The sequence below is a fragment of the Mirounga angustirostris genome, unplaced genomic scaffold (assembly GCF_029215605.1).
Source record: "Mirounga angustirostris isolate CCGP_5_RB_7025 unplaced genomic scaffold, mMirAng1.0.hap1 SCAF_11, whole genome shotgun sequence".
NCBI classification, from domain to species: Eukaryota; Metazoa; Chordata; class Mammalia; order Carnivora; family Phocidae; genus Mirounga; species Mirounga angustirostris.
In genome coordinates, this window is record NW_026991719.1 from 107,992,410 (window position 1) to 108,014,647 (window position 22,238).

The 22,238-nt window shown below is 37.1% G+C and overlaps 1 long non-coding RNA gene across 3 annotated transcripts in view; it reads right to left on the reverse strand.

Annotated features, from left to right (window-relative positions):
- Positions 1-9,756: 9,756 nt before the first annotated feature.
- The window catches only part of LOC123839239 (uncharacterized), a 167,911-nt gene continuing 155,429 nt past the window's right edge, over positions 9,757-22,238 (reverse strand). Inside the window, exons 1-4 of one of the 3 annotated variants that reach the window (XR_006789605.3) lie at positions 18,332-18,819; positions 15,697-16,559; positions 14,646-14,739; positions 9,758-11,766 (exon numbers count right to left, since the gene is read on the reverse strand). This is a non-coding gene — a long non-coding RNA (uncharacterized LOC123839239). Of the gene's footprint in view, positions 11,767-14,645; positions 14,740-15,696; positions 16,560-18,331; positions 18,820-22,238 lie in introns of those variants that run through there. The other 2 variants (XR_010406261.1, XR_008506729.2) reach the window with 2 other exon arrangements.

Genomic DNA, 22,238 nt, shown 5'->3' on the forward strand with positions numbered 1-22,238 from the left:
CTCCAACTAACAAAGTAAAATGAAGGCTCCAAAAGTTCAAGATGATTAGCCTATAATTTGTCAGTTGGGACAAAAATCAAAATGTCCTTAGGAGGAAAATAAGAGAATCAAAAATCTCTATAAAATATCATTAGTATCCACTATGTAATCAAATATTGCTAGCTATGTGAATAAAGAGAAAAATGTAACACGAATTTATAAGAAAAAAGTGAATGGAGGGATGCCTGGGTGGCTCAGTTGGGTAAGCCTCTATCTGCCTTTGACTCAGGTCATGATCCCAGGGTCCTGGGATCTAGTCACACATCAGGCTCCCAGCTCAGCAGGGAGACTGCTTCTCCCTCTGCCCCTCCCCCACACTCATATTCTCTGTCTCTGTCTCTCTGAAAAATAAATAAATAAAATCTTTTTAAAAAAAGAAGAGAAAAAAGTGAGTAGAAATAGAGACTATAATCATCCAGATGTTGAATTGGTGGGGAAGGATAATTTTTAAAAGCTATCAAAAACATGTTCAAGGAGTTTACACTATTCCTAAGAACTGTGATTTAAACTGGTAAGTGTAAACTCCTATGTTTACTACATGAACCTTTGAAATATTCCTAGTTGTGGAAGTGTGAACAGACTTTCATATAGTACAGAGAAATAAACATTTTCATAAATCCCCCCAAAAATGTTCAAGGACTTAAAAGAAAAAGTGGCCAAAATAAGTAGGTAAATGGGTATCCTAACATGGTATTTGAAACTATGAAAAAGAATCAAATGGAAGTTCTAGAACTGAAAAGTATACCATTTGAAATGAAAATTCAATGGCTTCGAGATGGTAGAAAAAATCGTTAACAAAGCTGGAGACAGAGTGATACAAATTATTCAAAAAGGTGGAATCTATGCATTAGAAAAATCACTAAGAACAGTAAAAGCAATATAGCTAAAAAACCAATAGCAAAACTAAAAATGAAATTCTAAAATACCTGAATAATCCCAAAAAAGTTATTAAAAGAGGACCAAAGGGAAAGAATTTTTAAGAGGTGACAAAATAACAATGAAATAATAAAATGAGCTACACATCTATATCAATAATTACATTAAACACTTAAGTATTAAACACTCAATTTGCAGAGATTTTCAGAATAGAAGAAGCAAAATCCAAATATATTTTCTTCATTAGAAAAGCACTTTAAATATATAGACAAAGATAGGTCGAAAGTAAATGGTTATAAAAGCATATAAATGTAAAAATAAAGATAAGAAAACTAGAGTGGCTATAATACCAGATAAAATAGATTTCAAGACAAAAAGTGTTAACAGAAATAAAGGAAGGTATTTCATAATAACAGCCTCAATTAATCAGGAAGAAATAGCCATCATAAATACATATGTGCCTAATAGTAGAATTTCAAAATACCTGAAGTAAAATTTGACAAAATCAAAGGGAGAAATAGACATTTTCACAATCATGGTTGGAGATTTTGACACTCCTTTCTCAGCAATTAATAAGACAACTAGACAAAAAAAAAATTAGCAAACAAATGGAAGACCTGTACAGTACTATAAATACCTTGACCTAATTGATATTTATAGAACACTAATCCATATAAATGTATATAATGCACATTCTTTTCACTAGAATTGTGTGTGTGCTGTGGTATAAAACAATACATTTTAGAAGATTAAAATCATATAGTATGTTTTCTGGCACCAACAGAATTAAACTTATCAATAATAATACTTAGTAATAATAAGATACCTAGGAAGGACCCAAATATTTGGAAATTAAGAAACATAATTCTAAATAAACCAAGGGTCATAGAAAAAACACAAATGAAATAAGAATATGTTTTAAATGGAATTATAATTAAAATACAACTTATCAAAATTTGCAGGAGCCACGAAAGCAGTACTTAGAGGTAAATTTGTAAACCAAAAGCCAATTTTTAAAAATATCAATAAAATTGACAAATATCTATCTAGACTGTTCAAGAAAAATGAAAAAAATAGCCATCAGGAATAAGAGAAGGGACATCATCATAGCTCTAAAATAATAAAAAAGAAAAAGGAGATTTCACACAAATAAATTTGATAATTTAGATGAAATGTACAAAGATACAAATTAACAAAATTAACTGAAGAAGAAATTGCTCTGAATAACTTTATACCAATTAAAACAATTGAACTAGTGGTTTAAAATTTTCCAACCAAAAAAAACCTCCACGACCACAAAAAAGAAATGGTAATTATGTGACCTGACGGAAGGGTTAGCTAAAGCTACAGTGATAATCATATTGCAATATATACGCATATCAAGTCAACACTCTGTACACCTTAACCTTATATAATGTTATATGTCCATTATATCTCAGTAAAGCTGAAAAGAGGAAAAAAACCTCCAGGATCAATTTTTTTTTTTTTGGCAAATTCAACCAAACATTTAAGAGGAAAAGCAATCAATGCTATACGAACTCCTTCAGAAAATAGAAGAAAACAAACTACTTTAAAAGTATTTTTATGGGGGGCGGAGCAAGATGGCAGAGGAGTAGGAGACCTGGATTTCGTCTCCTCTCAGGAATTCAGCTGGATAGGGATCAAACCATTCTGAACACCTACAAACCCAACAGGAGATCGAAGAAAGGAATAGCAACAACTCTCGCATCAGAAAAGCGACCCCTTTCGGGAAGGTAGGACGTGCGGAGAAGTGAATCCGAGGCGATATTCGGGAGGATAGACGGCGGGGGAGGGGCCTCCGTCGGCCGCTTCTGGCAAGTGATAGAACCACGGAGCACAAAATCGGAATTTTTAGAAGTCTGCTCCGCCGAGGGACGTCACTCTGGTGGCTAAGCGGGGGATGGAACCCTCATGGGACAGTGTGGTCTCAGGACCCTCGGGGTCACAGAAAGACCGGGGGTGCCTGAGTGTGGCAGAGCTCCCAGGTAACGGAGCAGGGAAGCCGGCTGCAGAGACGGAGCCCAGGCGCGGGCTCTCAGCTCGGGGTTGCCATTGACCGTGATCCGCGGCACCGTCGGGCCCCTGCGCCTCCAGCAGGGACCCAACAAGTGGCAGATCCGGGGAGACTCACCTTCTTCCTCCGGGAAGAGAGGTGCGGGAGTGCACCGCAGGGATCTGCTGGGTTTGGAGACTCCACCCGGGGTCGGGTGCCAGAGATAGAAATGCACGGTCACAGGCCGGGTAAGCACGGAGTGCGGCCGGAGACCGGGGAGACGGGAGTGACTGACGGCTTTTCTCTGGGGGCTCACTGAGGAGCGGCCCCGAGTTCTCAGCACCTCCGGGGCAGAGATTGGGAGGCCGCCATTTTCACTCTCCGCCTCCAAAGCTGGACGGAAAGCTCGCAGGGAACAAAAGCCCCGGAGAGCAAACCCGAGCAGATTACTTAGCCAGGAAGGGGCAAGGGCGGGGCAATTCCGCCTCCGGCAGAGACATTTGGAAACCACGGCAACAGGCCCCTCCCCAGAAGATCAGCGAGAACAGCCGGCCAAGACCAAGTTTACCGATCAATGAGAATGGCAGAACTCCAGCGCTAGGGGAATACTGCACATAGAATTCACGGCTTTTTTACCATGATTCTTTAGTCTTTCAAAGTTAATTATTTTTTTTAACTGTCTTTTTTTCTTTTTTTTTCTTTTTGAATTTTTCTTTTTCCCTTTTTCAACCAACATCTTATCAATCCCTTTTAAAAAAAAAAACATTTTTATTTTTCATTTTTAGAGTCATATTCTATCCCTTCATAGTAGTTACCCATATTTTTGGCTTATATATATAAGTTGTTCTCTCTTTAAAATTTTGAGATAGTTTCTTCTAACATATCAAAATATACCCTAAATCTCTAGTATATGGTGTTTTCTATTCCCCTGCCTGATCACATCCTCTCCCTTTTTTTTTTCTTTTTTTCTTTTTTTAAATCCTCTTCTTTCTTTTTTCAAACAACTTCTTATCAATTCCTTTTATAAAATTTTTTATAATTTCCATCTTTACAGTCATATTCCATCCCTTCATCATATCAACCCTTATTTTTGTACATATATAAGTTTTTCTTTCTTTAAAATTTTGGGAGGCACTTTCTTCTAAAAGACCAAAATACACCCCAAATCTAGTGTGTGGCACTGATCTACATACCAGCCTGATCATATTTGATCACATTCTGGGTTTTTTTTGTTGTTGTTGTTTTGTTTTGTTTGTTTTTGTTTTTATCTTTATCTTTTTCTTTTTTTTCTTTCCCTTTTTTCTCTCTTTCCCTTTCTTTTCCCACTGCTTCAGGTCTTTTCTGATTTGTTTAGAGTATATTTTCTGGGGACGTTGTTAATCTGCTAGCATTTTGTTCTCTCATTAATCTATTCTCCTCTGCACAAAATGACAAGACGGAAAAAATCACCTCAACAAAAAGAACAAGAGGTAGTACGGACTGCCAGGGACCTACTCAATACAGACATTAGTACGATGTCAGATCTAGAGTTCAGAATCATCACTTTAAAGATACTAGCTGGGCTTGAAAAAAATATGGAAGTTATTAGAGAAACCCTTTCTGGAGAAGTAAAAGAACTAAAATCCAACCAAGCAGAAATCAAAAAGGCTATTAATGAGGTGCAATCAAAAATGGGGGCGCTAACTGCTAGAAAAAATGAGGCAGAAGAGAGAATCAGTAATATAGAAGATGAAATGATGGAAAATAAAGAAGCTGAGAAAAAGAGAAATAAACAACTACTGGATCACGAGGGCAGAATTAGAGAGATAAGTGATACCATAAGACGAAACAACATTAGAATAATTGGGATCCCAGAAGAAGAAGAAAGAGAGAGAGGGGCAGAAGGTATAATGGAGCGAATTATAGCAGAGAACTTCCCTAATTTGGGGAAGGAAACAGGCATGAAAATCCAGGAAGCACAGAGAACCCCTCTCAAAATGAATAAAAATAGGTCAACACCCCGACATCTAATAGTAAAACTTACAAGTCTCAGAGACAAAGAGAAAATCCTGAAAGCAGCTCGGGAGAAGAGATATGTAACCTACAAGGGTAGAAACATTAGATTGGCAACAGACCTATCCACAGAGACCTGGCAGGCCAGAAAGGACTGGCATGATATATTCAGAGCACTAAATGAGAAAAATATGCAGCCAAGAATACTATATCCAGCTAGGCTGTCATTGAAAATTGAAGGAGAGATAAAAAGCTTCCAGGACAAACAAAAACTAAAGGAATTTGCAAACACAAAACCAGCCCTACAGGAAATCTTGAAAGGGGTCCTCTAAGCAAAGAGAGAGCCTAAAAGCAACATAGACCAGAAAGGAACACAGACAATATACGGTAACAGTCACCTTACAGGCAATACAATGGCACTAAATTCCTATCTTTCAATAGTTACCCTGAATGTAAATGGGCTAAATGCCCCAATCAAAAGACACAGGCTATCAGACTGGATTAAAAAACAAGACCCATCGATATGCTGTCTACAAGAGACTCATTTTAGAACCAAAGACACCCCCAGATTGAAAGTGAGGGGGTGGAAAACCATTTACCATGCTAATGGACACCAAAAGAAAGCTGGGGTGGCAATCCTTATATCAGACAAATTAGATTTTAAACCAAAGACTGTAATAAGAGATGAGGAAGGACATTATATCCTACTTAAAGGATCTATCCAACAAGAAGATCTAACAATTGTAAATATCTATGCCCCTAACATGGGAGCAGCCAATTGTATAAGCCAATTAATAACAAAAGCAAAGAAACACATCGACAACAATAGAATAATAGTGGGGGACTTTAACACCCCCCTCACTGAAATGGACAGATCGTCTAAGCAAAAGATCAACAGGGAAATAAAGACTTTAAATGACACACTGTACCAAATGGACTTCACAGACATATTCAGAACATTCCACCCCAAAGCAACGGAATACACATTCTTCTCTAGTGCCCATGGAACATTCTCCAGAATCGATCACATCCTAGGTCATAAATCAGGTCTCAACCGGTACCAAAAGATTGGGATCATTCCCTGCCTATTTTCAGACCACAATGCTTTGAAACTAGAACTCAATCACAAGAGGAAAGTCGGAAAGAACTCAAATACATGGAGGCTAAAGAGCATCCTACTGAAGAATGAATGGGTCAACCAGGAAATTAAAGAATTAAAAAAATACATGGAAACCAATGAAAATGAAAACACAACTATTCAAAATCTTTGGGATGCAGCAAAGGCAGTCCTAAGAGCAAAGTATATAGCAATACAAGCCTTTCTCAAGAAACAAGAAAGGTCTCAAGTACACAACCTAACCCTACACCTAAAGGAGCTGGAGAAAGAACAGCAAATAAAGCCTAAACCCAGCAGGAGAAGAGAAATCATAAAGATCAGAGCAGAAATCAATGAAATAGAAACTAAAAGAACAGTAGAACAGATCAACGAAACCAGGAGCTGGTTCTTTGAAAGAATTAACAAGATTGATAAACCCCTGGCCAGACTTATCAAAAAGAGAAGAGAAATGACCCAAATCAACAAAATCATGAATGAAAGAGGAGAGATCACAACCAACACCAAAGAAATACAAACAATTATAAGAACATATTATGAGCAACTCTATGCCAGCAAATTAGATAACCTGGAAGAAATGGAGGCATTCCTAGAGATGTATCAACTACCAAAACTGAACCAGGATGAAATAGAAAACCTGAACAGACCTATAACCACTAAGGAAATTGAAGCAGTCATCAAAAATCTCCCAAAAAACAAAAGCCCAGGGCCAGATGGCTTCCCAGGGGAATTCTACCAAACATTTTAAGAAGACTTAATACCTATTCTTCTGAAACTGTTCCAGAAAATAGAAATGGAAGGAAAACTTCCAAACTCATTTTATGAGGCCAGCATTACCTTGATCCCAAAACCAGACAAAGACCCCATCAAAAAGGAGAATTACAGACCAATATCCCTGATGAACATGGATGCAAAAATTCTCACCAAAATACTAGCCAATAGGATCCAACAGTACATTAAAAGGATTATTCACCACGACCAAGTGGGATTTATCCCTGGGCTGCAAGGTTGGTTCAACATCCGCAAATCAATCAATGTGATACAATACATTAACAAAGAAAGAACAAGAATCATATGATCCTCTCAATAGATGCAGAAAAAGCTTTTGACAAAGTACAGCATCCTTTCTTGATCAAAACTCTTCAGAGTATAGGCATAGAGGGTACATACCTCAATATCATAAAAGCCATCTATGAAAAACCTACAGCAAATATCATTCTCAATGGGGAAAAACTGAGAGCTTTCCCCCTAAGGTCAAGAACATGGCAGGGATGTCCACTATCACCACTGCTATTCAACATAGTATTGGAAGTCCTAGCCACAGCAATCAGACAACAAAAAGAAATCAAAGGCATCCAAATTGGCAAAGAAGAAGTCAAACTCTCACTCTTTGCAGATGATATGATACTTTATGTGGAAAACCCAAAAGACTCCACCCCAAAACTACTAGATCTCATACAGGAATTCAGTAAAGTGGCAGGATATAAAATCAATGCACAGAAGTCAGTGGCATTCCTATACACCAACAACAAGACAGAAGAAAGAGAAATTAAGGAGTCGATCCCATTGACAATTGCACCCAAAACCATAAGATACCTAGGAATAAATCTAACCAAAGAGACAAAGGATCTTTACTCAGAAAACTATAAAATACTCATGAAAGAAATTGAGGAAGACACAAAGAAATGGAAAAACGTTCCATGCTCATGGATTGGAAGAACAAATATTGTGAAGATGTCAATGCTACCTAGAGCAATCTACACATTCAATGCAATCCCCATCAAAATACCATCCACTTTTTTCAAAGAAATGGAACAAATAATCCTAAAATTTGTATGGAACCAGAAAAGACCCCGCATAGCCAGAGGAATGTTGAAAAAGAAAAGCAAAGCTGGCGGCATCACAATTCCGGACTTCCAGCTCTATTACAAAGCTGTCATCATCAAGACAGCATAGTACTGGCACAAAAACAGACACATAGGTCAATGGAACAGAATAGAGAGCCCAGAAATGGACCCTCAACTCTATGGTCAACTCATCTTTGACAAAGCAGGAAAGAATGTCCAATGGAAAAAAGACAGTCTCTTCAACAAATGGTGTTGGGAAAATTGGACAGCCACATGCAGAAGAATGAAACTGGACCATTTCCTTACACCACACACAAAAATAGACTCCAAATGGTTGAAAGAACTCAATGTGAGACAGGAGTCCATCAACATCTTAAAGGAGAACACAGGCAGCAACCTCTTTGACCTCAGCTGAAGCAACTTCTTCCTAGAAACATCGCCAAAGGCAAGGGAAGCAAGGGCAAAAATGAACTACTGGGACTTCATCAAGATAAAAAGTTTTTGCAAAGCAAAGGAAACAGTCAACAAAACCAAAAGACAACCGACAGAATGGGAGAAGATATTTGCAAATGACATATCAGATAAAGGGCTAGTATCCAAAATCTATAAAGAACTCATCAAACTCAACACCCAAAGAACAAAGAATCCAATCAAGAAATGGGCAGAAGACATGAACAGATATTTTTCCAAAGAAGACATCCAAATGGCCAACAGACACATGAAAAAGTGCTCAATATCACTCGGCATCAGGGAAATCCAAATCAAAACCTCAATGAGATACCACCTCACATCAGTCAGAATGGCTAAAATTAACAAGTCAGGAAACGATAGATGTTGGCGGGGATGCGGTGAAAGGGGAACCCTCCTACACTGTTGGTGGGAATGGAAACTGGTGCAGCCACTCTGGAAAACTGTATGGAGGTTCCTCAAAAAGTTGAAAATAGAGCTACCCTATCATCCAGCAATTGCACTACTGGGTATTTACCCCAAAGATACAAAAGTAGGGATCCGAAGGGGTACGTGCACCCCGATGTTTATAGCAGCAATGTCCACAATAGCCAAACTGTGGAAAGAGCCAAGATGTCCATCGACAGATGAATGGATAAAGAAGAAGTGGTATATATATACAATGGAATATTATGCAGCCATCAAAAGGAATGAGATCTTGCCATTTGCAATGATGTGGATGGAACTGGAGGGTATTATGTTGAGTGAAATAAGTCAAACAGAGAAAGACATGTATCATATGACCTCACTGATATGAGGAATTCTTAATTGTAGGAAACAAACTGAGGGTTGCTGGAGTGGGGGGTGGGGTGGGAGGGATGGGGTGACTGGGTGATAGACACTGGGGAGGGTATGTGCTCTGGTAAGCGCTGTGAATTGTGCAAGACTGTTGAATCTCAGATCTGTACCTCTGAAACAAATAATGCAATATATGTTAAGAAAAAAAAAGAAGAAAAAGAAGGTAGCGGGAGGGGAAGAATGAAGCGGGGGAAATCGGAGGGGTAGACGAACCATGAGAGACGATGGACTCTGAAAAACAAACAGGGTTCTAGAGGGGAGGGGGGTGGGAGGATGGGTTAGCCTGGTGGTGGGTATTGAGGAAGGCACATTCTGCATGGAGCACTGGGTGTTATACACAAACAATGAATCATGGAACACTACATCTAAAACTAATGATGTAATGTATGGGGATTAACATAAGAATAAAAGAAAAAAGAAAGAAAACAATTGAGAAACTTGTTTTTATGCACATTACATGGAGAAATAAGAAGTTGAAAGATTATTGAGTAAAAATGGAGCATTTAAATAATAAAACCAAGTGGTTATACTTCCAGTTTGGAAGTCTTCCATTTTTCACTTCTAATTCTCAAACTCCAGAACGCACTGTTTTGGTGTCACTAAAATTCTAGATTAGCCACAGAGCCGTAGTGAGTTTGTCTTAAAGCAACAAAGATTAAAGGCCAAATATCTATCACTGCAATAATGGCGATTTCTAAGTCTTAATTTCAAAAAAGTCAGTTTTCAGCTGAATGTTTGGATTCATATGGACAGAATAATTTCTAAAGAAGAATATATATGTTTTATTTAGATGCATTTCTCAGTATGTATGGTAACGCCACTTAGTCTCATTATGATTAACTTTAAGAAATGTTATTTTGAATTCTGCTTTTTGCCCATTTGCTTTCTTTACAATAATATGTTTTTATCACAATAATATGTTTTTATATATTTACTTTTTAAAGTCCATTAATACAAGCCAGCAATTTATGGAGATAAATGATGTTCTGAATAGTAAAAAAAAAAAAGTATTTTTATGATTATTACATTGATAAAATCAGACAATGACACTACAAGGAAAAACGAGATCAACATTCCCTAAGAATATAGATACAAAAATCCTCAAAAAAAAAATGGCAAAATGAATACAATTGAATATATTGAAAGGGATACTACATTATGAGTATGTGTTTAATGCAGGATTGCAAGGGAGATTCAGTATTCAAAAAACTAAATCAATGCTATTAATTATATAAATAGAATAAAGGAGAAATGCCATATGTCATTTTAACAAATGCAGAAAAAGAATTTGATCAAATTCAACACCTGTTAATGATAAAAACTCTTGGCAAACTAGAAATGGAAGGGAGCATCCTCAACCTGATTAACAATATCTACCAAAAACATAAACAACAAAAGCCCTGTTAGTATCATTCAGGTGAGAAACTGAATTATCTCCACCTGAGCTTAGAACCCTGTTAAAGGCGTCCACTCTCACCACTTATATTCAGTGTTGCACTGGAGGTTCTTGCTGGTAAAATATGGTACAAAAACAAAAATAAAGGACATCAAACTGGAAAACTGTCTTTATTTGCAAACAGCAAAATCTTGTAGGTAGCAAATTCTAAAGCATTTGTGAAAATAAAAAGCCAATAGCAATAAGTAAATTTATAAGGTTCACTGACTACAGGGTCAACATACAAAAATCAGTTTCATTTCTATGAGATGTTAATTCTCTCTGTACTCATCTGTATGTTCTACACAATCCAGTCAAAATCCCAGAGGAATTTTTGTAGAAATTGCTGAAAAATATATAAAAAACAGGGGGAAATAGAGGTTTAAGAGTACAGTTATCATGATGAGCACTGAGAAATGTATAGCATTGTTGAATCATATTACATACCTGAAACTAATATAACACTATGTTCATTATACTTGAATAAAAATAAAATAAAACAAAACACATATCAGTATGTGAATATTGATATGAATATTCAATATTCATATAGCCAAACAACTTTGAAAAGGAAAATAAGGATGACACACCACCTGATTTTAAGACGTGCTCTAAAGCTATATTTAAAGTGGCATTGCTTTAAACATAAACAAATAGAACAATGGATCAGAATACAGAGTCCACAACTGGAGCCACACCTATAAAGACTATTAAATTTTGACAAAGATTGCAATGTAATTCAATGGCAAAATGGTAGTCTTTTCAATAAATCGTGGCGGAACAACTGGATATTGTAGTGGGTTTAATAATATCCCCCACATACAAATTTATATCCACCTAAAAGCTCAGAATGTAACCTTATTTGGAGAAAGTTTCTTTGCAATTGTAATTAGTTAAGGATCTCAGGACAATACCATGCTGGAATTAGAAAAATCTCTAAATCCAATAACTGATGTCCTTACAAGAAGAGGAGAAATCAAGTGACACACAGAGAAGAAGACCATGTGAAGAGGGAGGCAGAGATTGGAGTTATGCTGTGACAAACCAGGGAATGGCTGGAGCCATGAAAGGCTGGAACAAGTAAGGAAGGATTTTTTCCCCAGAGCCTGTTGACATCTTCATTTTGGATTTCTGGCTTGTGGAACTGTGAGATAATAAATTTATGTTACTTTAAGCCACTCAGATTGTTGCAATTTGTTATAACAAATAACCTCTACTCTTACCTCACACCATACTCTAAAATTAATTGAGGATGGATCATAGACCAAACTAAATGCTAAAACTATAAAGCTTCTAGAAGAAAATATAAAATATTTTTATGACACTGACAGTAGTAAAATCTCCTGGACAGATCACAAAAAGCACTAATCACTTAAAAATGGATAAATTGAACTTCATCAAAATTTAAAACTTCTGTTCTTCAAAAATACCATTAAGGAAATGAAAAGGCAAACCACCACCTGGGAGAAAATATTCACAATGTTTCTAATCTGATAAAATATTATGTTTAGAATATACAAGAAGCTCCTAAAAATCAATAACAAAAACACAGCCCAACAAAAAAAAGGCAAAAGATTTGAGCATATACTTCAGAAAAGAAGACTGAATTGCCAGTAGTTTTATGAAACCCACCCAGCATTATATGTCACTAGGGAAGTTGCCAATTAAAACCACAATAAGAGGGTAATCTTAAGGTGAAACTGTATGAGAACTATCTGTACTGTATCACTTTTCTCTAAATCTAAAGTGATTTCAAAATATTTTTTTATTTTTTTATTTGAATATAACTGACACATTTTTACATTAGTTTCAGGTGTATAACATAGTGACTCAACTCTATATGTTATGCTATGCTCACAGGTGTAGCCACCATCTGTCACCATTCAATGCTATTAAAATATCATTGACTATATTCTTTATGCTGTGTTTTTCATTCCTGAATTCAACTCAGGATCATTCCCGTGACATATTCATTCCATAACTGGAAGCATGTATCTCCCACTCCCCTTCATCCATTTTGCCCATCCCCCCACCCCTCGCCCCTCTGGCAACCTTCAGTTTGTCCTCTATTTACAGGTCTGATTCTGTTTTTTGTTTCTTTGTTTATTCATTTGCTTTTTTTTTTTTTTAGATTTTATTTACTTATTTGAGAGAGAGAGGGAATGAGCAGGGAGGAGGGGCAGAGAGAGAAGGAGAAGCAGACTCCCCAGTGAGCAGGGAGCCCGATGCGGGGCTGGATCTCAGGAACCTGAGATCATGACCTGAGCCGAAGGCAGATGCTTAACCCACTGAGCCACCCAGACACCCACATTTGCTTTTTTTAAGATTCCACCTAGGAGTGAAATCATGTGGTATTTGTCTTTCTCAGTCTGACTTATTTCATTTAGTATACTACCCTCTAGGTCCATCCATATTGTCACAAATGGCATGATCTCATCCTTTTTTTTTTTTTTTATGGCTGTGTAATATTACGTATATATACCACATCTTCCTTATCCATTTGTCTATCAGTGGATACCTAGGTTGTTTCCATATCTTGTCTATTGTAAATAATGCTGCAATAAACATCAGAGTGTATATATCTTTTTGAATTAGTGTGTTCATTTTCTTTGGGTAAATACCCTTGTATACTGTTGGTGGGAATGTAAATTAGTACAGCCACTGTGGAAAACAGTATAGAGGTTCCTCAAAAAGTTAAAAATCGAAATACCATATGATCCAGTAGTTTCAAAATAGTTTTTTAAAAAACCAATGAGACATAAGGAGGGCACGTGTTGTGATGAGCACTGGGTGTTATACACAACTAATGAACTCTACATTAAAAACTTATGATCTACTATAAAAAAATAGAAACCTAATAAAAACAAACAAACAAACAAAAAACCCAATGAGATACTACCACACACCCACCAGAATGGCTAAAATAAAAAATACCAACAACACCAATTTTTGGCAAGGGTGTGAAGCAACAGGAACTCGTATATATTGCTGGTGGGCTGGTAAAATTTTACAAACAATTTCAAAAAACAACTGAAAAAAAATAAACCTATATCTATTTGACTCAGCCACTAGACTCTTAGATATTTGCCAAAGATAACTGAAAACATATGTCCACAAAATGACTTGTACATAAATGTTTATAGCAGCATTATTCAATATAGCCCCAAATCAGAAACAAATCAAATTCTATCAGTATAAGAATAGGTAAATCAACTGCAGTATATTCATAGCATGGACATCCCTCAGTAATAAGAAACAACTAATACATGCATGCAACAACATGGATAAATCTCAAAAATGTTAAGTACAAGAAGCTAGATACAAAAAAATATGCATACTGTATGCTTTTATGCATATGAAGTTTAAGAGCTGGCAAAGCCAATCTGGGGGGAATGGAAAACAGAACAGTGGTTGCCAGTTGCAGTAGAGACTGGACTGGAAGGGAATACAAGAGAATTTTGGGGGACTGTAGAAATATTCCATATCTTTACTGAGGTTGTGGTTACATAAGTATACACATTTTTCATAATGCATCAATTTTATACTTAAAATATGCGTATTTCACTATATATAAATTTCACTTTGATTTTTAAAAAAGAAAAAGGGGCCCCTGGGTGGTGCAGTTGGTTAAGGCGTCCAACTCTTGCTTTCAGTTCAGGTCATGATCTCAGGGTCGCAAGATGGAGCCCCCCATCAGGCTCTGTGTTCAGCACAGAGTCTGCTTCGGATTCTCTCTCTCCCTCTCCCTCTACCCCTCCCCGCTTTGTGTTCGCTCTCTCACTCTCTTTCTGTAAAAATAAATAAATCTTTAAAAAAGGAAAAAAGAAAAAGAAAAGAAAACCTAAGTCTTAGAGAGGCAGAGGCAAATGATTTCCCCAGTTTTGTGTCAAGTTCATGCAGGTGCCTTAGGACCTAGATCTCACTGTCTCAGCAAACATCTTTATACCCGGCAACTGATACTCCAACAACAAAAATGGACAATTCCATACTCTTAGCGCTTCAATCCAATCAATCCAATCCCACCTCAGTCCAATCCCAGGTGTATGAAAAGCCAATCCACTGTGTCTTCCAGCTTCCCTTCTCTCTTCAGTGCAGATCTCAGATGTGTTTCCAACTCCTAAAAGAATGGGAGTCCTTCACAGAATGCCTCAACTTTATTTTCCAACTTATCCAAGCCATATCCCCAAAAGCAAGGATTATAAATGCATTTCCACCACCTTGTTGGGTTTATGTTTGATGCAAAAGCCAAATAGGGAACTGTCAACCTTTTGCTGGAGAAGTAAAACAGTAAGACAGGCACAAGTATTATACCCCAGTGTTTATCCTGTCTTGTAATATAACTAATGGTTATTTTTTTACCCACTTTGCTTTAATGACCAAGGATTTTGGTGTTCAAAATTGCTATTGTCCAAGCATCCCCTAATATAGCTGTAGTCCCAGGAGTTGTAGAGGTCCTAAGGGACTACAGTTGCAGCCCTCCACAAATACCTCTAATACTAGCAAATGCCAACTCAACAGAAAAATCGATGGTATACTCTCGGAACTACTTCATACTTCATAAAGTACTAATATTCACGATTACCACTTCCATTACATCCTCTCATCTGGTGAACTTGATGAGGAAATCTGCTTCTCAATAATAATCGTAGCTACTATTTACTGAACATTTGAATCAGGCACCGCTGTGCATTGTTTTATTTTATCCTGAAACAACCCTATTAGATAAGTATGACTATAATAATACCCATTTTCCAGATGAAGAAACTGAGATGCACAGAAGTGACACAATCAGTAAGTGGCAGAACTGGGAATTCAACTCAGGATCACCTAACAACAGAGCTCTCACTCAAATACTAAGCTATGCTGCTTTCTTGCTAAATCTTTATCAGGCCCATAGTTTGGGTTTGCTTACAAAGGGAGTTTGAGCCATGAATACAGCTTCTGACATGTTATAGTAAATTCACCCCTGCATGATGACAGGAGAAAAGGGGGCATATGATCACAGTTATAAAATTGTTTCAAGATAATAAAGGAGGGAGGATCACTAGGGGAATCTAGTTATCAAAATATTTACCTGGACAGTCTCTGGAATCATTGCTGTGCTGGTAAGGGAAATAATAAGTCATTGCCCAGGGATCCTGTCCTTTGAGTATTCAAAAGAGAAGAACTTCTTGGCAATTGAATTTATAGCCATTAAATGCTTTCATTGCAATGCTTGTTTTCTTTTTCAAGCCATTAATTGCAGTTGGAAATATTTAGGGACCTCAAGGTAAATTGTTCAGCCTTAACGGGAATCTGGCATGACTTGCAAAGTGTTACAGAAGGCAGGTCCAGAATGAGTCTTGATTTCCTCCTAGGCACCACAATGGGGTACCTCAGGGTCCAGCCCTTAAAAGCTTCTACCCTCACACAAAACAGTGGAGTCGTCATTTTTCAGAATAAGAAAATACTTCTTTCAGTTCATGCCATAGGTATGAAGAGTTTTTCAAGTTTTCCTGAACATTTTTCCATCTTTCTTGCAACAATAGAAGATTATTCAAATTAACCTCATCCATTCAGATATTTAACATCAAAATATCCACATTCAGAGATAAAAGAAGATTTTCTATCTCAAGAACTGCTTATTAACTGTTCTTATCTGGTCAAATTTCACTAGGCAGACCACAGGAAGTTGTAGATCCTAGCGCTTCCCGGATATTGGACTTTCTCCCACATCTCTGCCTGGGAACTGCCAGCTGAGTTATTGCTGTCGGAGAATTATGCAGTGTGTCTGGGCTTTGAGGTTATCTGATCAGCACAGGCACTGGTAAGTAAAGTTTACTTTCCTCCCAGCCGAAGAATTACAAACTCAGAGTCTCCAGCCTGGAATAAACTAAAAGCCCATTTTGTCCAACTTGTAGTCAATGCCTGTGTCACTTGAGCATCATATTCAGGCTCCTGCAATAACAGAAGAATAGAAATAAATTTACTGAATGTTTACTGTATACTAAAGATAATGTTTTATGCATCATTTCATTTAATATTTATAATAACACTCTAACATAAAAATTATTTTACAGATGACAAAAATAAAGTTCAGAGAAGTTAGATGGTTTAGCCAAGGTTATATAGAAGTGGCAAGACCAAGATTCAAAACCATTTCTGTCTGCAGAGCCCATACCCTTAAGCATCACATTGTCCCTCATAATTAAATTATCTGAGGTAATTCCCAGCTCTAATAGTCCATCATGGTGTTCCTGAAAGTTGACTCATACTTGTCAGAATATCCGTATCAGTGTTAGGCTTAGAAAATTTGGTTACCATACCTCTTCCTTCTCATTTTTCCTCTTCCTCTCCCAACAAAAACAACAAACCTATTGTGATTTTTAATATTAGTCCCTCTATCCATGGTGAGAAAAAACATTGGTTAACATAAAAATAAAACTGGTCATCAAATCATGAATTTCTAAGACAAAATAAAAACCTAACTTGAAGACAATATGGGAAAATTGGGACCAAAGATAAACCTGTCATAAGCCATTATTAAGTCATCCCCCAAAGTCTCATTGAGTTCAAATTTAAATAGACTCAAGATCTCCTGGTCAAAATGAATCTCATAGTTTTTTACTGGGTTATATAAAACAGAATGGCAAGAATTGTTTCTCTGACTTGTTTACAGTTATTTGTGTTCAGAGCTCTTCTCCCTTTCTACCTGCTTGTTGGTGGCCTCTTCCAAAGGAGGGACCATGTCTCTCATTTATTTCTGTTTTTATTTTAAAGTGCCTATACATTTATCCTTCTAACATTTATTGAGCACCCCTTTTGTCCTTGACACTGTATTGAGCCCTGGATGCACTTGAAAAAACATAGTCTCATCGCAGTTTAGTGACAAAAACAAACTCTAAACCAACAGCTGCAATTTAATACACAGAATGCTCTAATAGAAGTATGTGCACAGTGTCACACATATTACAGATGCTCAATATCCATTTGTTCAATTTAATTTACTTAAAGAAAAGTTTAGTTCAGTAAAGGGGGACCATGACCTATGAGGTATATCAAGGTCACAATAAGTATCTAAAACCAAGTGTTCTTAATGCAAGTTCCCCCATAACTCCCACTTACTTCCCCAAATTAAGACCAGCACACAGAGACTAAGGATATTAAAATGGAAGAACCAATTCCCTACTTTTAGGTGTTTTTACCCCAACATTCCACTCGGCAAGTGTGATCTTAGAGAATACCCTATTATCATATGGCCCAAAAATAAGTTATGAGTGGGTTGGGACTGAAGATAGTAGCAAATGATGAAGTACAAACTTTCCCATGTCAGTATTGGTGAAAGTTTTAGGGGTAGAGAGGGTGGGGATAGAGGATGTTTACCATGGATGGATACAAAATGACAAGCTAAAAGTGATATGGGTAAGAGCTTCTGAAAATAGGGAATAGACAGTTGTATAATGTTGGGTGGTAGAGAGAAGTAGGTAAATAATTAGTGTTTCCAGCAGAGGTAAACAGTAAACAAGACTAGGTAATCAGTAAGAAGTTGATGAAAACCAATTACTAAAGTAGATTACTGGTTGTTTTTGGATGGTTATTAGGAAAAATGTTTGGGTGGGATATCATTGCAGGAGAAAAGAGCCAGACATGCTGGAGATTCTCCAATTTCCTGTCTCTTCCACACTCTACAATCCCTCTCTACTCACATTTCTTTATTTCCTTGCCCTCACCTTTCTCTTTGATCCACAGTTTTCATCAAACAAGTATTTATTTATCCCTATTGTAGATAAAGCATTATGCCAGGTATGGAGATAAATGATACATGGTTCCTGCCCTCAAAGAGTTGACAAAGAGAAGGAGATGAATATGTACTATATATACTCAATTAACCACAATTTTTTGAAGAAAGTGGTATGTGTTAGAGGAGGAAAAAACCAAACTGCTGTGAGAGCACTAGAGGAAAATATTAATTCTGACTTGGGAAAAAGACTTCTTCGAAGACAGAAATAAATGGCTAGAATTTTAATGGAGAGAATATGGATGGGTAGCCATTCTGTTCAGAGGGATGTGAGCAAAGTCATAGAAAGTGGCATGTCTGGATAATGCTGACTATATCAAATCTAGGGAGGCCAACTCATCGTAGTTTGCCTATGATTTCCCAGGTTTTTGCACTGGAAATCCTGCATCCCAGGAAACTTCTCAATCCCAGGCATAAGGGACTGTTGGTCATTCTAAATAAGAGAAAAAAAAGAACGTTAAAATTATACAGCATTTTTGCAGCTTGACTGTAATTTGTACACACAATAGGCTATTACCTATGCATTGTTCTATGGAAGAAAAAATAAATTAGTTGCCTCTTCCCTTATAAATAAATAATAAATAAATAAATAAATAAATAAATAAATAAATAAATAAATAAATAAATATGGGACTTTGGGTACATACATCACAGAGAGCAAACAAATAAAAGAGACACCAAGGATCAGTGAATACAACCAACAGAAAATTAGGTAGGACAGATAATAAAGGATAATGAAGGGTACTGAATGTTAGGCTAAGAAATTATGACTTGATTTTGGAGGTGGTGGAGAATGAAAGGTTTTGGATAAGGGAGTGATATAATCAAAACGTAAGGTTATTCTGGAAAAAAGTGTCCAGGGAAGATGAAAAAGGTAAAATCTTTTCTTTTAGTTTTTCTTTAAATTCAACTAAGTTAAAGTACAGTGTAACACTAGTTTCAGGTGTACAATTTAATGATTCAACACTTCCATACAACACTAGGTGCTCATCACAACAAGTGCACTCCTTAATCCCCATCACCTCTTTCACCCATCCTTCTGGTAACCATCACAGTTTGTTCTCTATAGTTAAGACTCTGTTTCTTAGTTTGCCTCTCTCTTTTCCCCTTTGCTAGTTTATTTTGTTTCTTAAATTCCACATATGAGTGAAATCATATGGTATTTGTCTTTCTGTCCGACTTATTTCACTTAGCATAATACTCTAACTACATCCATGTCATTGCAAATGGCAAGATTTCATTTTTTGATGGCTGAGTAATATTCCACATCTTCTTTATTCATTCATCAGTTGAGGGACACTTGGGCTCTTTCCATAATTTGGCTATTGTTGATAATGCTGCTATAAACATCTGGGTGCACATATGGAAAAGGGTAAAATCTATTTTGGAACCTATTGCAGGAGTCCATGTGAAAGATACATAGAAGACTTTGACAAGGGAATCTGTAACAGGGAAGGAGCAGAGGAGCCACAAGACGTAACGCAGTGGTAAAAATCAACAATCCATAGTGACTGATACAAGAAATTTAAGGAAAGAGGGATGATGACTAAAGTTCCCAACCTGGTTTATTGAGAAAATTCAGGTGCCATTAGAAGTAGGATATAAAAATGATAGTTTTGAAATAGGATGCTGACAAGTATATTTCAGTTTTTTTAAATTTAGTTTCCAACAGTCTGGGGCTTGGGGGCCCAAACAGACATAGGACTTTTCAGCTAAAGAGAGATACCGGGCCTGTAGTTATAAGATTTGGAAGCCATGAATACAAAGAATTATACAAAGTCATAAAGCCAGATATGACCATCTATGGAAAGAGTAAAGTTATAGGACTTAGGAAGGAATATATGGTGGTCATTTGAGTCTTTCAAAAGCACTCTATTCTCACATTTTACCAATACATGACATCATTGCCATTTACCAGATACACGGCATCACTGCTATATGATTGCTTTAACCAACTAAACATGAATAAAAGAGACTTATATCATTTGCAAGCAGAAGCTTAAAGAGGCAACGCATGGTTCAACATGCCTCTTTTCTCCTGCCTTAGCAATCATTAAAGTATGCATCAAGAAGAATATTAATCAGTCTGGGTACCTAGGTAACTTCAGTGAGCAGAGACCCACTGCTGATAGATTTGTAGCATGAGCAAGAAATAAACTTTTGTTGTTTCAAGCCATTCAAAATTTGAGGGTTGTTTGTTCCTCTAGAGTAAGCTAGCTTATCTTGAATACTATAGAAATTTTAGAAATGCATATATTTAGAGGTCTGAAAGAAGAGGGAGCTGACATAGTAAAAGAATAATCAAAAAGGTGAGGGGTGAATTGAGAGAAAATGAATCTTAGAAGCCAGGGAAGAAAACATTTCAAGAGGTGAGAATGGTAAAAAGTGTTAGATAAAATTAATTAAAGACAGAGAAAGAACATTGGATTCAGCCATTAGTAGTACACTGGGTCACTTTCTAGTAGGTTCAGTTGTGTGATGGAAACAGAAACTGTGAGCTGACTTATTCATCTTGTATAACTGAAACTTTGTACTCTTTGACTAGTACCTCTCCATTTCTCCTTCCTCGCAGTCCTTGGCAACCATCATTCTATCCTCTGCTTGTATGATTTTGACTATTTTAGGTTCTTCATGTAAGTAGTATCATGTAGTATTTGTCTTTCTGTGCCTAGCGTATTTCACTTAGCATTAATACCTTTCAGGTTTATCCATGTGGTCACAAATAGCAGGATTTCCTTCTTTTTTAAGCTGAATAATATCCCATTGTATGTATATGTTACCAGATTCGGGTTATTGGGCCTGACAACCATAAAAATGAGGCTGGACCCCAGGATCAAAGGCACAGGTAGGCTTTATTGGGGCTACAACTTGACTTGAAGGAAGACAGAGCAACAGCAGAGGTTAGGCTTGTCTCCCTAAACAGAGGGCGAGGCTCTGTTTATATATATAGAAAGTTCCCTCCTCCTGATGGGTTGGAAGGCAACTCAGGCAGATCATTGGTGCTTTCTGGAGCCCAGTGTCCCCTATTTTAAGTCTGGCTTGTATCTGGGGCTGCATTCTTGAAGCATCCCGGTTCTGCTGTAACCACAACCACCAACAGAAAGCCCCCAGGTGTACAGTGTTTTTCACTTGGGGCTTGTTCCCATGAGCCCTGACTGCCTCATATATATACTACATTTTCTTTATCCATTCATCCACCAATGGGAATTTAGGCTGCTTCCATGTTTTGGCTATTGTGAATAATGCCACAATGAACATGGATTGTATGCTATAAAAATTGCTAAGAGTGTAGATCTTATGTTGTATTCTTATCACTAATAATAATAATAATAAATAAAGAGGGCAGGAAGAAATTTTTGGAGGTGATATGTTTATGCCTTAGATTGTGGTGATGGTTTCACAGGTACATACTTACCTCCAAACTCATCAAGTTGTATATACTAAATATGTACAGCTTTTCATATGTCAATCATGCCTCAATAAAGTGTATTTTTTAAAAGATGCATTGAATTTAAGAGCTAACAGGGAGTGTGAAGTGGAGCTAAGTAATGACGATAACCCTAAATTAAAAACTTGGTGAGACTGATGTGGAATTTGAGAAACAAGGCAGATGATCATAGGGGAAGGGAGGGAAAAATGAAACAAGATGAAACCAGAGAGGGAGACAAACCATAAGAGACTCCTAATCTCAGGAAACAAGCTGAGGGTTGCTGGAGTGGAGGGGGATGGGAGGGATGGGGTGGCTGGGTGATAGACATTGGGGAGGGTATGTGCTATGGTGAGCGCTGTGAATTGTGTAAGACTGTTGAATCACAGACCTGTACCCCTGAAACAAATAA